This window comes from Triplophysa rosa, linkage group LG1 (genome assembly GCF_024868665.1).
Source record: "Triplophysa rosa linkage group LG1, Trosa_1v2, whole genome shotgun sequence".
NCBI classification, from domain to species: Eukaryota; Metazoa; Chordata; class Actinopteri; order Cypriniformes; family Nemacheilidae; genus Triplophysa; species Triplophysa rosa.
The window spans coordinates 25407425-25427891 of NC_079890.1; the positions used below are offsets into that span (position 1 = coordinate 25407425).

General features: G+C 37.9%; 1 long non-coding RNA gene across 1 annotated transcript in view; it reads right to left on the reverse strand.

Moving 5' to 3' along the window:
• Nucleotides 1-9548, reverse strand: part of LOC130563066 (uncharacterized) — a 53956-nt gene extending 44408 nt beyond the window's left edge. Inside the window, exon 1 of the long non-coding RNA XR_008964032.1 lies at nucleotides 9441-9548. This is a non-coding gene — a long non-coding RNA (uncharacterized LOC130563066). The remainder of the gene's footprint in view (nucleotides 1-9440) is intronic.
• Nucleotides 9549-20467: the final 10919 nt, after the last annotated feature.

Genomic DNA, 20467 nt, shown 5'->3' on the forward strand with positions numbered 1-20467 from the left:
CATATCCACCTGCATGGAGTATTTTTCGTCATCAGGAGGGTCCGCAGTCATCCGCACACCCGGTCCACTTCCAGCCCAGTTTTTGAGACTGCGCGCACGGAATGCATACAACAGAAACATGTTGAATCGGCCGAGTAAGTCTCTGTACAGCTCTTCTCTTCTCTTAAAACCACACGGAAAAACCGGGCCGTGGCACTTTGGGAGCTCGCACTCTCCTGGCATCTGGCGTTCAAAGCAACAATGGGCCGCACTTTCCATCAAGACGAGTAGGTATGTATATATAACAAAGGATATGTGGATTAAATGCACTAAAAATACCTTGCAATAAATCTGCTACTAGATTTATTTATGCTGTGATCATCTGTGTCTCCATCTTTTCTGAGATTTGTTTTTCGATTAATATCCATGCACTTTCTATGCTTTTTTCTATTCATCTTAACCTCAACAAAAGTACTTAAAGGAAAAACAATAAAACGGAGTGTTTTATTCCTTACTGTAAATAACCATACAACCATACAAGCCTCTTATGGTCAAAGATTATTCAGTAATGTTTATTAGCTCCCTTATGTACTACTGATTGTGGTAGATTTTTGATATCAGAGTAATAGTTAGTGAAAGGACTTGGATATTTGAGGAACTGGCTAGCCTGTCTTGGATCCAAATCTCCATTTTCACTAATGGCTGGTGAAGTGAGATCTCCCATTATACCTTCACACTCTTTCTGAGCCATGTTGGGTTGCAGACAGTGTAGGATGGACTGATGACTGTTGTCGAGGAATGCAGCGTTTGCACTGAGCAAATTGTTTTATAATTGCCTATTTATGGATCATTCTTTTCCCATTCAGAGTAATATCAAATATTATGGATTTATTATTATTTAAAATATTACTATGGCTAAGTGTATTGCAGTGTGCATCTAGGACAAATTTATGCGAAAGACAGTTCATCCTCTGACATTGTACATGCACCCACCACAGAATTTGCTTCTTTTGGTGTATTGTATTTTTGTTTACAATATTTCACTACCGCCATAGGCAGTCCCTTGGGTTCTCCTCTAAGTGACAACAGGCTGAAGTTGAAAGCAGTTCGCAATTGACAGAAAACACAAAGCTAGAACATGTTTACCATAGCTATACGCAAATGACAGCAGAGCCACTGTGACAGCTTTTCTATATAAATAACGATTATATTCAGAAATAAGAATATGCAGTATGTATATAATATATGTGTGTGTGTGGTAAAAATGTGTTTAATTTTTTGAAAACTATCCAAAAACTGCATATAATCACAAATATCTGTGAATTCACTTTCTCCCTTTTCTCATGCTCACACACACATGCTACAAAGGCACTCTGAAAACCCAATAACAATGCTGATGACAAGCTACATCTTTTCCCACTCATGCGTCAAGAGAGAAAAAAACAAAAGATTAAATAATTCCATTAAGAGATGATCTCAGCGGCCAGCGGTTATTCAAATTAGCACCCCAAAGCTCAAGTCTTTATAATATTTGTCCTCATTGCACGTTTAATTGGCTAGTCTATAATTTTGCGCTGAGAAATAAAATTCAATGACTGAGATAACATAGGCATCCACTTAACCTTCACCCTTATTTTGAACAATTTAATGACTGCCTTGCTTCTGTGACACCGGCAGTGTTTATAGCGTTAACGGCAAGAGCAGTATCTGGAGACCAAAAAGTGAGATCTCATTTATACACACGGCCTGTTCTCGCATTTATTTTCACTGCAAATCAGCAGTTGTGTTTGTTAAAGGACCTCATCTGCATTGAGTACAGCAAGCGCGTATTCTATGGACAGAGTCTATGTGTGTGAGTATTTCACATCTTGACTGAAGCCCCGGAGTAACGCAGGAGAGAAAATCAGCCCTTACACACAACTGTAATCCATTTTAAAAGCAAACCAGATAAGCACTTTAAAGCGTTCAGAAAACGATGCAACTCTTGAAATATACACACAGTGACATTCAAATGCGCTTCTAGTACAGAATAATTACTGCTCATTATCACAGATGAGATTATAAATGCTACTTGGATTTAGATTTTGTTCTGATTTATTCTGTTTTAGCTTGTGTATTTATTTATGCAACTTTGGCGTGTAACATTTCATAATTTTCAATGCTTTGGGATTAGTGAACTTTCCACAGTAAGGAAAACTATTGTGATATAAGAACCCCAAATTGAAAAGGTCTTGGCAGAAAAACATCACAAACTGCACAAGCAGTCGCAATTCTGAGTGATTCGTTCATTGGGTTATTAAGCTCCTAATTACTTTTCCAGATTTCCCCTGGTAACACGTGGCTATATCTGAACTTCTGATCTTCACAGGTTACTGCCAATTTAGCTGTCATTCAGTTGAAACATTGGCACCAGAAGTGACATTCTTTTCCTGAGAATAATAACATTACCAGTAGGGGCCAGATAGCAATTATCTACAAGGTGTCATTACCGGTAAAGAAATGTGTGACGTCATGTGGCCCGTAAGTTTAGTCTCAGCTTGGGTCATTATCTCACTCTTGTTTCTGTTATCATTCAGTAGCACCGAGAGAGAGAGAGTACTGTATGCTCGTGTGTACGAGACTTATTTGATAGTTTATGTTGACTAGTAATTTATTCCACCTACTGAGCATTGGCAAGGAAAGGAAGCAGGAAGAGAGAGATAAGAGAAATTGATGAGCAGTTGGCTGGGATCTGTGCGACTGTAACAGAGATGTAAGAGAAAATACCTCCAGGTCATTAAAATACTGAGGGAGACAAATTGGTTTCAACCTTAAGATGTCAAATTTTGGGTGTCTCCCATACTAAAAGCTGAAGGAATCATACGATAGGATTTGAAAAGTATAAAAACATCAATGTGACAATAACAAATATATATATATGTTCGATAGATAAATGAACATCACAATTTCAGCTGCTTTTCTAATTTTCCTTTTCATTTCCAAGGGTCAGTAAGCGAAACCCTAAAAAAGTTACAATTTCCAGTCCCATGGTGCAGGTAAAAGAAATCACACAGCTACGTAGCAAGAAACCAATTATATCTAGCTACACAATACTTATATATGTGGAATGTTACCAAAAATAATATAATTTTGAAAAATGTTTCCATATTTTACCTACATTTACACTGTCAGAAAAAAAATTATTTGGTTGGGGTGGTGCCATAAGGTTCTTTTTATACCTGTACAGGTATACAGAACATAATATAATGCTGTACCTTTTGGGTATACATTATTGTGTCTTAAGGACCATTGTGTAACTTCAAAGGTATAGTTAAATGTTTTGTACCCCTAATATTTAACAGGCACAAAATGGGTCCTTATGGTACACAAGAGGTCCTTAGGGTACAATAATATACCCAAGAAGGGTACAAAAGTTTTTGTTGTATACCCATAAAGTTACAAAAAATAACATTTAAGGGTACCACCCCAGTGACAGAAAACTTACAATTCTAAACCTTGGCCGTTTCTCAATTTGCGTTCTTCAGCGGTCTTGTGTCCTCGTGTTCTAGCTCTGCGTCATCAAAAACCGTGAAAGTCCGGTTCCAATACTCAAGAACAGAGAACGCATGAAAGTACCCGGATGTGTTCTCGATTTGAAGGATGCATCGAATGCAGCCTTGCGCGCGCACGGAACCCGCTTGAAGTCCCAGAAGTCACTGCGGCGTATCCATCCAAGTTCGTTCTTCCGAGGCTGCCTCGCAAGACCGGTCTCCACGAGAACACAAGTCCGTTCTTTGCGTTCTTAGAATTGAGAAACGGCCCTTGTTTCTGATAATGTGATGGTGAATGTGATGTCACCAAGATGTCTACATACAGGTACATACATAAGACATAACAAGCATCAAAGTTTGACTTCAACCATTAATTTCACTATGATCTTTGACGTGGTCAAAATATAAATGTCAAAATATTAAAGAAATCACAAAAACATACATTAGCTGTGTTTTCACATGCAAGGTCACATACTGTATATCTCTGTGGAAGTCTCGATGATATTTATACAGTATATACATTTCTACCAGCCAATCAGATTTTAGAGGTTATTTTTATTGGGATGTATTTTTAACGGTAGGCTTTGGAATAAAGATATGGGCTTATGGAACATTCATATCAACCTATCATGTTTCTTGTGGTTTCTTTGACAGGAATATTCGAAGGATAGAGATCCAGGAATACGTCCTTGCAAAATCTTGCATACTCCATACTGTATGTGTGTGAGAGAGTGTGCTTTACTGATAGTACATCTCAGTTGTTTGTGTATTGTTTAAACTTCATTGATTTTTTTATATTTCTTTTGGTAGGGGGCCCTCAATAATGCTTTCTTACTCAATTCTAAAAACCAGGCACAGAAAGAAAGAGTAAGAAAGTAAAGTCCTAAGGCTAATGAAGTCCAGACTACATTATCTTTACCATGTAAACTTATCAATTACAGGAGCCCAGTGCTAATGAGCTCCCTCGCCACTTTTTGTGACTGTCATTTTAACACTAGAGGAATGGTGTGTGTGCACGCGCACACGTGTCATCTGATTAGGAGCTACTGTTGTCACTAGAGAGAATATTTTTTTACTCCTTAAAATATGGCTCCCTAAAAGATAACGCGAAGAAATTATCCATTGCAGATCAGCTCAGAATTTTCCTGAAAATATTTATGGTTTGTCCTTAGAAATTTAAATAGCCTCTCGAGTTCGTTTTCTGAAGAGACACAGACAACACAACTTGTAATTTGAACATATACAGTATAACTCTCAGGAGTAATGCTTTTATTTACCCAATAACTTTTATTTAACCTACCCACTAAATTCCACTACAGGAGCTTTGGTACACACTCGTTGTTTTGTGGTATTGGCTGTCGTCACACCCCCAAATACCTTCCAAACTAGAATTTTGTGTTTGACTGAATTACGTTTATCTCAAATGTTATGTAGAAATTGACTTTACTGTGTTTATGTTTGGGGTCCCAAAAAATGTGTAAAATGTGTAAAAATTTGATGTGTAAAAATAATAATATTAATTTCTTAAATAAACCTTTATGTTTTCATACAGTAAAATATGGCGATGTTTTCATAGCTTGTGAAAACACCATATTTTTACTGTTACACTGTTAAAAATGTCTGTAGAAATTACAGTATTACTGACAGAAGTTTGCCATTAACTTACTGTAGATTTAAATGTAATTTACTGGCAACAGTTTGTTCAAAGAGATATGAACATTAAACATTAACATGTCTTTATCTTTACAGAGAAAAATAAAAACCTTGTGCAAAGCATTTCTGGGAACCAAAATCAGAAATAAAACAGAAAAAGGTTGATGAGGATTGCTGTTCGCAGAATAGGAACCATTATTTTATAGTTATTTTATATGCGTTATTTTATAGTTTTTTTCTGTAAAGATAAAGACTTGTTATTGTTTAATGTTCATTTATATTTGAACAAACTGTTAAATATAAATCTACAGTAAGTTACGGTCAACAAGCTGCATAACTACAGCAAAATTTACCTTTACACTGTTATTCTTCTCAATCTTCTCTTTTGCTGCATTTGATACATTTTGATATGTTCAATGCATTAACTTCTATTATTTATTGTTTTCTGTTCATTCTGAAAAGAATTAATAAAAGTTCCATCAGAGATTTCTGATATGTTATGAAGATATGTTGGGAAGTTTTGAATTAACCTGACATTTCAATGTTTTTGTGATGTTTAAAGGCCTGTGGGATCTCAGAGATGCCCGTTAAAACATGATGAGTAAGCAAGCAAACATATGTGTCTAAAATGTCTACGTCTAACACCGAACCTCACAGCAAAAATACAGACATTTGCTATACAGTATATGTATCACTAGTGTTCAGTCAATTGAGGTTGAACCACAAACCACCAATAAGCAACAAAGTGGCAATAATAAAATTGCACTTGTATTGCAGTTTATGTATGTAGTTGAACACAGTGCGAATAAAATACAACAGAATGTAGCTGATCACCTCAATTCTATGTTGCTGACAAACATATACTGAAAAGCGGTCAGCGTTTGAGTCAGTAATACATGTATTAATTGGGCACACACCTGAAAAATGCAGTTCATTGTTATAAGTTGCTCACGATTCAGAAACAATAAGGCCATGCATACAGGTTTGATTCCGTTTCGGGAGCACCGGGATTTGGCTTCACAGCGGTTGCCTTCAGGGGCGTAGCTACATGGTGGCCACGGGTGGCCATGGCTACCCCTGAATGATGGATGGCCACCTATCTGGTCACCTCTGTTGTGCGAAGCAGTTTTAAGATGCGTGTCGGAGTTTACGGAGTGCTGCGCAGATCATTTAGCGTATGCACTGAAAGTAACGCGAGAACATTACTCTCACGTTAATATGATGTCATACGTGGACGCACTGACACGAACAGTCTAAGCTGAATCAGCTGTATAGCTGAACAGCTGCTAACCGCTTCGTGACAGGTACTGTCTGTGTACCATGGAAGTTCATTGCGAGCAGAATGATCAGGTCAGTAAAATCAGTCTTGTTTAACTGGATTTCATTCATTAATTACATTTTCGCGAAAGTTTAAGTTGGGGTACTGTACAATGTTTATTTTCTATAAAAAATGATAACTTACTGCAAATGATAGCTAGCAAATTATTTTAAAATAATGTTAGCACATGAAAGCATTACAAAAAAATGTCTTTTACCAGCAAACTATGTGCAATGAAGAATTGGTTTAAATTACAGTAGAAGTTAAAGAATTTCTGTCTGTAAGGATTTTTTGGTCACCCTAATAAAATCACTGGGTCTTACCTGGACACCTCTAAAAAAAAGTTCTGGCTATGCCCCTGGTTGCCTTTGAGCACCATTTATAATGCTGTTCTCCCTCATATGCTCCAAATTCGACCAAAGTAAATGAGCAGACAGGGTTGCTTTGATCTGGTTCTGATATCTGTTGAAATTTTCATCACACAACAAAGGAGAGAGAGAGAAACAGGTAAACTGTGGCCTTTTGATCTCAACCCTGTACCGGGCCGTGCGGCCTCTGAAGTGGCATGGGTCATTAAAACACCTCTGCCATGGAGGCTCGCTTGAGTGCAGATGAGAGAACAAGGTTACACGAGAGGACTGAGCTGTCAGGAGCATCTAGCTAAGATGCTCCCAGGTCTCTGGGGGCTCAATCCATCTTCACATGAATCCACGTTTGCTCAAAGACGATGAGTACACGGACTGACCTCCAACTGGCAATTCGGGACTACTTGCAGTCTGTTGTCATTTAAGTCTCGAGGTCGGAGTGAATGTAGAACTGAAATATCCCTTTTTATTATTCGTGTGGCCTATGTTAAAGAGCTTTTCATTATGTTACTTCTAAGTACAGAGAAGTAAATATTTATTTGTACCAAGCTGGAGTTTTAAAATGTTTCAAGCGCCTGCTTGTTTCGTATTCTCTATGCCGTGGCCATAACTCAAGATGGTCCCTCCGAGACGCTTTGTGGATTGATTAGACATTTTGATGTTGCCCAAAATCGCCCATTGTGCCCCACAATGAGGCTGATTCCTTCAACAACTCAATTTCGCTTTTCAACCCAAATGAGATTGGGTATGGGCAAAGGCAATGAGGTCAGTATGAAAAATAATCTTGTGAGGCATAATGTTCCTCATACATATTTGAAATCTCTGAATGTAATTTGGAGATGGAAGTATGCTTAATCTATTTTTTGAGGGTAGATGGCAAATCTGTCTCCACCTGTCAAGATACTAATCAATTTCTTTTCTTTTTTCAATGGGGGGAAACCTAGTTATGGGACTGAATAGTTTATTCCCTTCATTTTTTGGAATGCAAATTGTCTTCTGGGCCCATAAATGCATATTAAAGACTGAAGACTGCACAGGGGGTGTGAAAAAAAACGCATTTCTAACTGAATTCGGGAACACGAGACACACGGGAAGTTACAGACGTCTGTGTATACAGATGAGGAACGGTAAAATAAAAAATAAACCATGAGAAATGAGCATGATGGGAAAACCCATAAAACATGCCGCAAAAAGAAAAACAGACATGCAAAATGTGTCTGTGTTGCATGATGTTTTGGAGGCTGTCCGGATATCCAATGTGACTATACATCTGTTATTTCCAGATATGTGAGTCGCTATCGGACTTACTTCGATTTCTAACCGATTGTATCAACCAGACTCACAGCATCCCAGAAACACATTAGTCCTTTCATTCAGGGATCAGAGAAGCTATTTTAACTTTGTATAAGACATGTAATGTAACTAATATCACAACTGGGCTTGAGTTACTCAAAGCAGATAAATGGACATTACAGGGCATTTTTTATCCTTTAAATACACCCAATTACGAAGTAGTCAATTCCATTGAAATCCATAAAATTCAACTTTTCTAAAAAAGAAATCTGTTACAGTGAAGGGGTGTACAGTCAGTACTTTGCATCTAAGCTATTTAACAATGCACAGCATAGCAGATGCTTACAGCAGTGGCAGTTTCACACAAAGCAATATGTTTGTATAGACAGACACCAAAACAAAGTCTGGATATTCACCAGTACGATAACACCAAATTTCTGTGATGGTTTTAGTGGCAGGTGGAGGAACAGCAGACTGGTAATAATCTGGTAATCTGACTTTTCCAAGAGGAATATAGAGCACCATTCATCAAGGCTGACAGACTATACCTAAGCACCTGAGAGCTGCCATCCGATATCATATGCTGAAATCCATTCTCATCCAGACACAGAGGGTCGTAACATATCCGCTTCCACAGGGAGACTCACACTTACACACAACCTTTAAATCTGATATATCGCCAACTTTTTCACCCATATCTCTGTTCTGGTCATATAACATTAACAGTGTAATATAGTATGTCAAGATAATGATGATGACGTTGATGATTATAACGATAATCCTGTTGATGACTGCTGTCATGTTACAGTATGACACTTAAATACAAATAAGGGTTAATTTGTTTTTAAAATGAGAATTAAGCATTTTCCCTACCCTAAAAATGACTTTATAGTAGAGTATTTAAAATATTATATTTTTAGGAACCGAAAAACGATTTGTTTTTAATTTTCAGTTTGTGTTGTATGTATCACATTAGTAAACTAAAAATAAAGAAATATACTAAAAAAATAAAGAAATTAACTAAATAAAGAAATTAAATATAAGCCTTAAAATTGTCCTCTTTTACAAGCAGTGCTTTTATACGTATCTTGCAATAACAGTGTTTTACATGTTAGTTGAATGTTCATGTAAATAAATAAAATCTGGTTGAAGTAAAATGCTTTGTTAATTTATATTAGTAGCATCAATTATGTGGAAACAAACGAGATTATGCTCAGCATGAAAATCAGTGCAAGTCTAACTGGACTGGAGATTTGCCAAATTGACAGGAGAGGTCCGTGAGGACGCAATTTCTTTACTTACCAAATCCATCTTTTAATATCAGGAACCTGGACCAGTTTCTCTTAAATCCAACAAGCAAACTTCAGCTACTTTAAAATACTTTTTGCTAAATAAAAAATGACATTGTTGCTTTGCTTTCCGGGGCTAATGTTCAGCCACCACAAGCAACAAAGAGTGGGTATCTCGCGTGTTTCATTGGAGCAGAGTCCATAGGGGACTAATTATGCTGGCACAACCTCAAGTCGCAGTGGGAGAAATTCCTCTCTAGTGGGGAGTTCTGGGTACTGTTAGGCGCCCACTGGTCTGAAACACTGGAATGGGACGTAACAAGAAATCATTTGTGGCTCGAACCAATCATTTGACTAATGGATTTTGTAGTGTTATAATCAAAGAATGCGAAGAGCTTAAACGTTTGCAAAGATTTTAAATTCAAGATGCGATGTCAGGCGCAGACAAAAGGCTTTGTGCCTTTTGACCGTGCATGACATTGCATCTTGAATTGACAAAAATACAAAAGTGAACAATAGTTTTCTACAGAACAAAGTTTTTTTGTGGGGTGATTGTCATGATGTGTCATTTTGAATAAGGGTGTGTTGTACGTGGTGCAAAAGAAATTAATTAAAATGCATAACAGGTCTTACCAGTTTGAGAAATTGCGCCACATAAGCAGCCTTCTCCTAATTTTTTACACTCATGACCCTGATCAAAATGCAGCTGACATCGCAGAGAACAAACCAGTGCATTTAAATTGGTGATGCGTGCGGCGGCTGAAGAATGGCTCCAAATGAAGCAGGCTTCAAAGCAGGGTGGCTCGGCGTGCCTTTGTTACCCAGACTTTTGTGTGAGGATAGATAAAAAACCTTGAGTTGATTCTGGGAATATGCAATGGCTTACAACAAATCGCCGGGCTGTGTCAAGAGCTCTAGTTTGAGCCGTTGTGCTTTACAACAACAGTGCTCCTCTGGGAGCAACAGTTTCAGCATTTATACGCCAAAGGGTTACATGAATTATCAATAACAGTGGATATTCTGTTCGCTATATGCTCTGTTCAGCCATTCGAAATAGACACTGTCCTCTTATCTCTCTCTGTTGCTGGGTAACAGCTGAAAAGAACCGTTACGTGGTTGTAGTGCCTTTGGAGGGGCCATTTTAAGTCATAATTCCTGAAAAGGACTTTTTGTCTTTTGTGACATAAATGTGGCACCTCTGTACTCACACACAATACAATGTGACCTAATGAGTGTTTCAATGTAGGTTACTATTCAAAAATGGAGACTTATTATGTAAGCTATGCATTTCCTTTCATCTTAAGAGCAGCATTATAGAGCTTAAACAAATCAATGTCTTAATTTTTGCCATTTTTAATTAAAAAAAATATATGGGTGTAATTGTGCATGAAATACACCCGCTGATAGCTTTGGTGGTTGCTTGGCACGTGATGTCTGCTTTGTTTTAGCACCCGTTTCGCTAAATGAATTATGCAAATAGCACTCCCCAAAATTCTAGTGCTGAACACAAATTGCACAGGGTTTTCCACCCTGCTAGCCAGTGTAAGGTTTTCGAGGATAAAAAGATGTCTCCGATCCAGCATGCTTTATAAGGTCTCATCCAGGTGCACGAATCATCTTTTTAAAATGCAGAGAATGTGCTCGATTATACCAAGCGTATAGATAGATGGTTATAGTGCTTTTCTTCCTCATTTGATGAATTACTGCTGCCATGATAAATATAAAATGTAATAGCGCTAGTAAGGCAACATTATGTGTGGTAATTAAACAGCAAAGTTTTGTGGATAAGACGCAATCTATAATAAAACTAATTTACATAGAAAGGTGGCGTGTTTGCATTAAAAACAATAAGGATGACTTCATTTACAGTAAATAAAACTGTTGTGCCATTTCAGCACATTCAGAGCCAAGTTAAACTGACAAGTCAGCTCACACGGCGGCCATATTCATAACGCCCCCGGGCATCTATTTCCAGTCGTGCAAGTACTACTTCTGTCTACTTGAATGGAGAAAGACAAGTTTATGTTCCAATAACGACCCTGGATCACAAAACCAGTCTTAAATAGCACGGGAACATTATTAGTAAAAGACAAAAATACATTGTGTGGGTCAAAATTATCGATTTTTCTTTTATGCCAAAAATCATAAGGATATTAAGTAAAGATCATGTTCCATGAAGATATTTTGTAAACTTCCTACCTTAAATATATAAAAACTTTTTAATTTTGTGAGTGGATGGTCTGCCAAAATGCCCCTGATTAACAACTTCAAAGGCAATTTTCTCAATATTAGATTTTTTGCGCTCTCAGATTCCAGAGTTTTAAACAGTTGTATCTCAGCCAGATATTGTCCTATTCTAACAACTCATATATCTACAGAAAGTTTATTTATTCAGCTTTCAGATTATGTAAAAATCTCAATTTCGAAAAATTGACCCATAAAACTGATTTTGTTGTCCAGGGTCACATATTTCAAATCTGCAATACAATCTTACAACAGGGTGATTTTATCTCAAATTATGTAAGAAATCATATTTTAAGATGGGTTAGCTAATGTGCTAAGACAAAAAAAATCTAGAGAAAAGAAATTCATGAAATTTTAAAGGAGGGATTTAACGCGGTTTCATGCATTCTGACTTCTTTATGATGTTAAATGTGCTGGCATCTCATGCTTAACATGGTCAACTAAAAACGAGTTGGACGTATGACGTAGTATTTCTGTGCTTGATACACTCCCCCAGCACTCCAACTTGTTTCGGAAAGTTTTTTATAAGTCTGGATCCCTGTTTCAGAACAGGGATCCTATTCCTTTTATTGGGCAATTCTCCCGGGAAAAGCTTGGCAAGGTGAAAGACAAAGCCCACCCACACGCCAACCGACAAGCGATAGTAAAACCATCCATCAAGGCCTACCATCAAGATTGGCTGTTCTGTGTCAAGCTTGGCTGCGCTGTGGGTCTGTACTGCAGCTCGTTACTCTTGCAATAGGGAGAGAAGCTTGAGGTGTGTCTGTTTGTTCACGGCATTTCAGTGATGGATGTTATATAAAAGGTGGACCTAACGCTGGATTTGGAGATCGTTTGAAACTGATAGATGGCGCGGTCCCAGTGTTAAAAGATGCCGGACATGAACCACACGTGGTAAGTGAAACTAAGTCATGTCTCTGTGTTTTGTTGGCAATCGGCATGTATGTGCATAATGTATAAAACACGAAGGGATTAATGCGATGATGTGTTGTGTGCTCCTGCTGTAGTTCCGTCCCACTGCCAGCCTCCAGCAGCTCGTGTTTTTTCCGGAAATAATTGTACAGCTGTATATATGCTTTATAAATGTGATCAAACTAAACACTCTTCAAAGATACGAGGTATGCAATACCACTGTATAGGTACTCAAGATTAACACGAGATTGACAGAAACTGAGTGTGATACCTGATCAAGTAAATATATCAATAATTTACTAGCACATTTGAATGTTTAAATTAAAAAAATATATATATCAGTAGTATTTTACAAAATTTCTTTGCAATTTACCTTCTTTCAAAATAATGTAAACACTTGCTTATACATTGGTAGACATACAACTCATGCACCCCCTGCAATTCCCTCGCAAACCACAAGGGGTTCGTGAAACCTGCTTGGGAAACGTCTCAGGTTAAATTGGATTAAATAACCTCGGTGGGTGACGTAATTAATTTCACACACCTGAGGTCTATAAATACGTGTGAAAATGGACATATTCTCAGGTTCAAACTTTGTCTGAAAGGACGTCCGAGCACGCCCACAATGCGGCATTGTGGCGCAGCATCTCGTTCCCGCATTTTTTAGGGAACAAGGTTACAGCCAAGTAACTGAAGACGTACCCTATCAAAAGCTACACCCAATGCTGCGTTTCAAAACGCTATGGGAACGAGAATACCAACGCCGCCGCACTGGAAGTGTCTGGACCCTCCAAGGTTGTGTAGTGTGTGTGCACAGACACTGAAGAGGCCTCAGACCTGACTCTGGGATGTTGACTCAAGAAAATGTGAGCCCAGAGTAGCATGGATGTCTAGACTATAGAATTTGACAAATGTGTCCGGAGAGGACCAGCCCGCCGCATCACACACTTGCTGCAAGGGGGCACCCCTTGCTAATGCCATAGAGGATGCGACCTCTCTGCTTGAATGGGCCCTAACTCCTAGAGGCGAAGCTTTACCACGCGCCTCGTAGGCCAGGGCAATAGCATCCCTCACCCATTGACATTGTTTGCCGCCCCCTGGTTGTGGCCCCCATAGCATATGAAAAGCTGCTTTGACTTACGCCACTGGCTGGTGCGGTGGACGTAATTATGAAGAACACGTACTGGACACAGTAAGTGAAGCCTTTCCTGCTCCAGTGTTGTGATCGGTGGAGGGTAGAAGGCCTCAAGAACAACCGGATGCATGGTGGAGAATGGAACTTAAGGAAAATAATTAAGGTAAGGATGCAAAATGGCTTTGACCAGCCCAGGGGCAAATTCCAAGCAGGGTAAGGATGCAAAATGGCTTTGACCAGCCCAGGGGCAAATTCCAAGCAGGATGGCGAGACTGACAGGGCCTGCAAATCTCTCTTTTAAAAAACTCTCTTCAGAGAAGTAATAGCCATTAAATAAAAACATCTTTATGGTCAGAAAACTGACGAGTACTGACTCCATTGGTTCGAATGGGGTACCAACCAGACCCTCGAGCACTATAGCTAAGTCCCATGAAGGGACTGTCGGTCTAGTGGACGGTCTCAACCGTTTAGCTCCACGAATGAAGCGGACGACTAACGGGTGTTTACCCACAGAAACTCCATAACCCTGTTGACGGACCTTGGCCAGGACTCCCAGGAGCAGCGTGATCGGAGGAAATGCATAAATACGCAGTCTGGGCCACATATGGGCCATCGCGTCCAGACCCAGGGGAGCTGGAGGAGTCAGAGAGAAGTAGAGGGGACATTGTGCTGTCTTCTGTGAAGCAAAGAGGTCCACCTCTGCTTCGTAAAGTCTTTCCCAGATTTGATTGACTACTTCGTGGTGGAGTTTCCATTCCCCATTTGTCACAGCTTGTCTGGACAGCAAGTCTGCTCCCACATTCATATGCCCCGGAATGTAAATCGCTCTGAGGGACAGGAACTTGCCCTCTACCCAAAGCAGATGTTCAGGTGGCACGACCGCAATCCGCCCTGGTGATTTATGTAAGAGACGACATTTTTGACTACACAAAGAGCCAATTTTTGGCATGTTTGGCACACGTGCTTCACAACTGGACAAACAAAGAATGTTCCCATAGCATTTTGAAAAGCAGCATCGAGAGTAGCTTTTGATAGGGAACCTGCATGGTTTAATACAGGTGATCTGCCTATGCTATCATTTTACTAAAGATGTGCAAATGTCTGTTTAAGTCACGTAAAAGAGGTACGTGTTCAGAAACATGGTGCGCAGGTAAATTCTGACAAAGCTGAGTACAAGCCGTGATGTTCTATCACATTCACAGAGACACCTGAATGGATCATTTTTTTTCACAACAGATCCCTGCCAACCTCACACTCTCAATGACATACTGCCTGTGAAGAGCAAAGTTGCTCTATGCACCTAAGCTTTGTGCCTGTCATCGATTGTTCCCTCTCCTTATATGCCATCCAAAGGCCTGTTGCTATGATGCCGTCGGTTTTCTGAAGCAAGCTGAATAGGCTGTACAAAGAAACACATTTACTGAAGAGAGATGCAGCGTTCTGAAGTCACAGTGGCATTCATCTAACCTGGTTATTCTGTCCCTGAAATGAGCGTGTCCTCCCTCTCATGCCCTTTACTTTGTTTTGCTCAAAGGGCATAGCAAATAAAATTCACTCTGGCATCCGTTCAGTCAACAACCGGAAATGCAGCAACGCTCTGTCAGATGTATAGCTTCAGTTAGGTTTAATACTATCATTTGACCATAAGAAAAAAGCTACACATCGTAAGATATTTAACACCCGCTCATGATAGCTGCTTTAAATTCCACCACTTTATACCGACAGAAGTGTACAGGAAGTATGTACACTGGAGATAAGAACAAAAGAGAGGGAGATGATATGACTGGTGGGATCGTAACCGTGGCCATGACAATGTGGGAGTAGTTGACGTTTCATAAGCTTTGCATTCATATGGATCATTTGCATATATGCATATTTCTGTGTACTGTATGTTATCCTTAAATGCACCTATTACCTGCAAGTATCTGGATTATGTTTTATTAGAACGGTAATTCCTTACCAAAATAATAAAACACATCTTTATATTTTTGAATGACCTCATCATGATGCAATGATTTGTGCCTTTACAAATAGTCAAAATGCATGATTTTATGTTTTTCTAATCATCCTTGCCATTGTTATTTAATTTATTCTATCTAGTTGTATAATAACACGTTATCCGTCTAATGTCTAAGATACAGGAAGGGATTTCTCGGCATATTCACTCAGGTATGAATTACAATCACCAGTTATTGTATAATGTTAATTATCTCACTTCCTTACGTGCACTCTCAATGGCTGTTGCTGAAACCAAAGGCGACTTTCTCACTACCCACTGTGCGGTAAGACTTTGCAGGCAGCGTTTGATAGGAAACTGGTTTCAGGCAGACGTCCATGGGATCATAACGTCACATCCATTAATCTGAGCCAGAAACATAACCAAGCAATTTTTATTTTAATGCTTTTCTCTCAGTTTAAATAGTATATATATTATATATCTGCTTTCTCACATGCCATTTTAATTTTATTCCATCGATTACATGTACATGTGGGATACATCTAATGAAGGGCACATCTATGCTGCCTTCAAAACCAACCCGATGGAGGCATCTCAATAGACAGGATATGATGCAAATATTGAATTCAGACGTGCTTTTTTGTCTTTCTACCCCCTCATATAGCCAGCAGCATTTTTCAGCGTTTAGCCGTTTACTCTCACGCATTCTCAGTAGTCAAGACTACTTGTCATTTAGGTGGCTATGCCTTCAGGTAAAATCAGATATGCATGTTATTGATTTATTAATTGATTGCTTTACTCTAAAAACATTAAGGTTGTTTTTTAAGTCAGTGTGAGAAAATTGCAGCAAATGTACAACACAAATGACAGATTTGCAAGGGAGACGGTAACATTGTGAGCAAGTGTGAATCTGCAAAGCTATTAACATAAGCTGTTAAAGTGTTGATGTGGAGAGAAGAGCTCTTGTGTTATAAACAAGAGAACAGAGATCACCTTCGCACCTCTACTCTCTACTAGAGCGTCTCTAGACTCAGAACTGAGAGTTTATGCGGGAATGATTTTTGGAGAGTCATCCAAATAACTTGCATATATTTCCATTTTAAGTCCCAGTTACACTGACTTTTTGAATTTGTGTATTTACAGCTTTCGATCTGACAGAAGTTCACCTGCGCCCGTGCTCCGATCCATTTATCGGCCTGTGATGGTCAGATTTTGAAATGTAATTGTTATTGACAGGGTCACAGGTCAGATACACCGGTTTAGTATCGATCAGTGAAAATCTGCATCATTCACATCAGTGACTAAGACACCTGCGAGCCATTGTGCACACAATCATTTATCTTCCCACCGCTAAAAGCTGAGCTAGCAATCAATACAACCCAAACACAGGTATCAAAACAATCCAGATCGAGCTGCTGTCCTTGATTTACTCTCCACAAAACTTTTGCACTTCTGTATGCAATTAACACCAGGCTGTAAATCTGGGTGCCATCCCCTGAACAGAACCACTCAGTACTCGAGTAGTTTTAGAAATGATGGACTGTATTTAACTGGAATTGTTTTATGTTTTAGAGACATATCTATTTTATTCTCTCTCTGTTTGATTTAATTTACTGTATATTATCGGAAGTGGTAAGTTGAATAGAGCTTCAATTATAATATGATAACACATTTAAAGCTTCAATATGCATTTGCTTTTCAAGTCAGTAATGTGATTAGGAGCATCAAAGTTTGATTTCAATGATTAATTTGACTATGATTTCAATCTTTAACATGCCTTACTTAGTAGTAAAAATCACAAAATAATCACTTGAAAAAAATGAACACAACGTATCTGACTCATAGCAAAATTTGAAGTAAAATCAATGTGTTAATTAATGTGTTAATTCCCATGTCACATGTTCACCAAATACAATTTATTGTGTGCCACATTTTAAAAATTACACAAGAAAAAAAAATCTTAAAAATGTATTTATTATTATTATTCATTAATTACTGTTATTGTTGTCATTATTATAATTATTATTGTTGTTATTGTTGTTGTTGTTATTATTATCAATATAATAATAGTTATAATTAGTGCTGTCAAATGATTAATCGCATCCAGAATAAAAGTTTATGTTTACGTAATTTATGTCAGTGTACTATGCTAATTAATTTTATATTTATGAACACATACACATAAATGCATTTTTTAAAGAAAGATATAACATATAACAATTAATAAACGTTTACTTAGAATTTCAATTATAGGTAAATACTGTATAAATTAATACATTTAAATATTTCCTAAATATATAGAAAAGTATGTGTATGTTTTGTGTTTATAAATACAAAATTAATATGCACCGTACACAGATATATTTTATGTAAACACAAACTTTTATTCTGGATGCGATTAATCGCGATTAATCGTTTGACAGCAATAGTTATAATTAATAGTTATAATAATAATAAGAAAAATAATAATGATAATAATAGATGTTGTTGTTATTATTACAAACAATAAAATGCATTTAAAAATCAAATTCCTATCTGAAACACAACACAGACTTAACCGTTAACATTTACACATTCAGTAAAGGTACACACAGGAAATAAGATAAATACAAGTATTACCAGCAACCAATGCAGTAGTAACCAATGCCGTAGTAACTAAAATGCAGTGGGAATAAAAATGTCCATTTAATCCCTTAAAAGAGATCAGAAAAGAGTGGGAATAAAAGTTACATGCCTGGAATTACAGCTGTTCCCCGAGTAGCATTTAAACCTCCTCAGCTGCATCATCTTATCAATCACTTGCTAAGCACTCGGGACATCTCTGAATACATTACTTTTCACTGATGTCAGCCACAAAGGAAGACAACATGAAATACGAGCAAAGCCGTAGTGAAGGGCTTTCTTCTCTGACTCAACTGAAACCAATCGCAAGTGCATTAATTCTGCGCAGCTGCAGAGCTGAATTGTAATCTACTTTCCTTTCTTCCTCTTTTTTTTATCCGAGCTGTTTTAGCATAATGCTGCTGTGTCTTAGCGAGAAGGCCTCAGGCAGTTAGCATTGCTCACTGATGGCAGGCTTTTGTCCACCTATAGGAACTTTCTTATTAAGGGCTTTTAAAAATCAGCGCTCAGAATAATGTGCATCTCTGCCTTTCTCAATGTCTCCGCTGGAGACCCTTCACTCACTAATATTTCAGTGGTGAAGTCGAACGAGCTCAAACCCACGATCAGTTTCTAGCGCTTTGAGTTAAAAGAATTTTTAATATTTTCATCCACATTGTCATCCGTTACATGTCCTTCACATTCTCTTTCATACGTTAGACTAAATAAATGCACAAAACAGGCCATTTAGAGTACACACTTATTATGTATTGACCTTCTTGTGGTTGGAGATAGGCAGAGGATCCTCTGGAGTGTTTGACAATGGTGGAGATGATAGGCACTTACTCATTTTTGCCGCTCATTGCAGTTGAAAAGTGGTTCAGAAGCAATTTTTCATGGCGGCAAATATGAATAATAATAATCCCTGGTGAATCGTAATTACAGCAACCTTGTAGACCCTAGAAAGGGCACAACAGCCATCGCTTCTCAAAACTATATACCATAATGAAGCATATATAGATTATTGTCAGGCCCATTGTAAATCACAGTGGATATTGACTTGACCAATACATTGTTAATATTAGAACTAAAATAAAACCAGCCAGGTAAACCGAAACCAAATGAGTAGTTGTATTGGCGTTGTTAATGTTGGTCAGGTGCCCCTGTTTACCTGTAAATTCCAATGATGTAAAAAAATTTGTAATTGTTTTCTCCACTTTTTAATATTGGATTGCTGCATTTTTTTTTTCATTTAGAAAAAGATTAGGGAAACAAACAAGTTATAATGTATTTATTTTTAGTGTTTTTTTATAACCTGTAAAACTTTCCATAGATATTAAATTCACAAAAAATGAAATAAATAAACAAATAGTCTTGACAATAATTGTTTAGTAAATAAGAAACTGAGTGATGAAACCTGTTGACAGTTAATAAGAGCTTTGTTCAGAGGAGTCCGTATGTTTATGTTTGTAAACAAATGGTTTTATTAATTAATTGTAGAATTCTACTATGAATCAAAATCATGTTAAAAATCCTAATAGTGATATTCGTGTTTGGATATTTATTAAATTGACAAGATTTGGATTACATTGTTGGAGTTGAGGATAAGACTTGACTCAAGCCCTAGTTATTTCCCTCTATTGGACTACTGAATAGACGATTAAAACAAGGCAGTGATATTAGAAATAAACGTGGAAGTGGAGATTATGAAAGAATTTACCTAAATTTGATGAAAAAAGGTGTTGTGTTTCCAGTTAGTTGTTACTTTTTAAAAATAACAGTAATGTAATGCACTGACCTTTGTAGCTCCTCCTCCAGGGTATTTTCTAGGGCTTTGTTTACAATAACATACTGTGATATGGGGAAATAACTGTCATGGCTCTGCTTCCTTAGTCATGTTTTTCTTGGTCCTGTAGCAGAGCCATGGCAGAGCCTTGGGTTTTGTGTGAGAAGACCATGGGATGTTTGTTTTTTTGACATCTCATGTGTTTTCTCAGGTCTTGTCATTGGCCCCGCCCCTCTCGTTTCCTGTATTGTTTCCCTCTTGTGTCTTATGTTCTACACCTGCCCCTGCTCGTTATCCCTCGTTTGTCTTCTCTGTTTATACCCTCATGTTTCTTTGTCTTGTGCCTTTGGATTGCGTTCTGTGCGTGTACCATGTTTTGTGTTACTCAGTGTCTCAGCCTTGCCT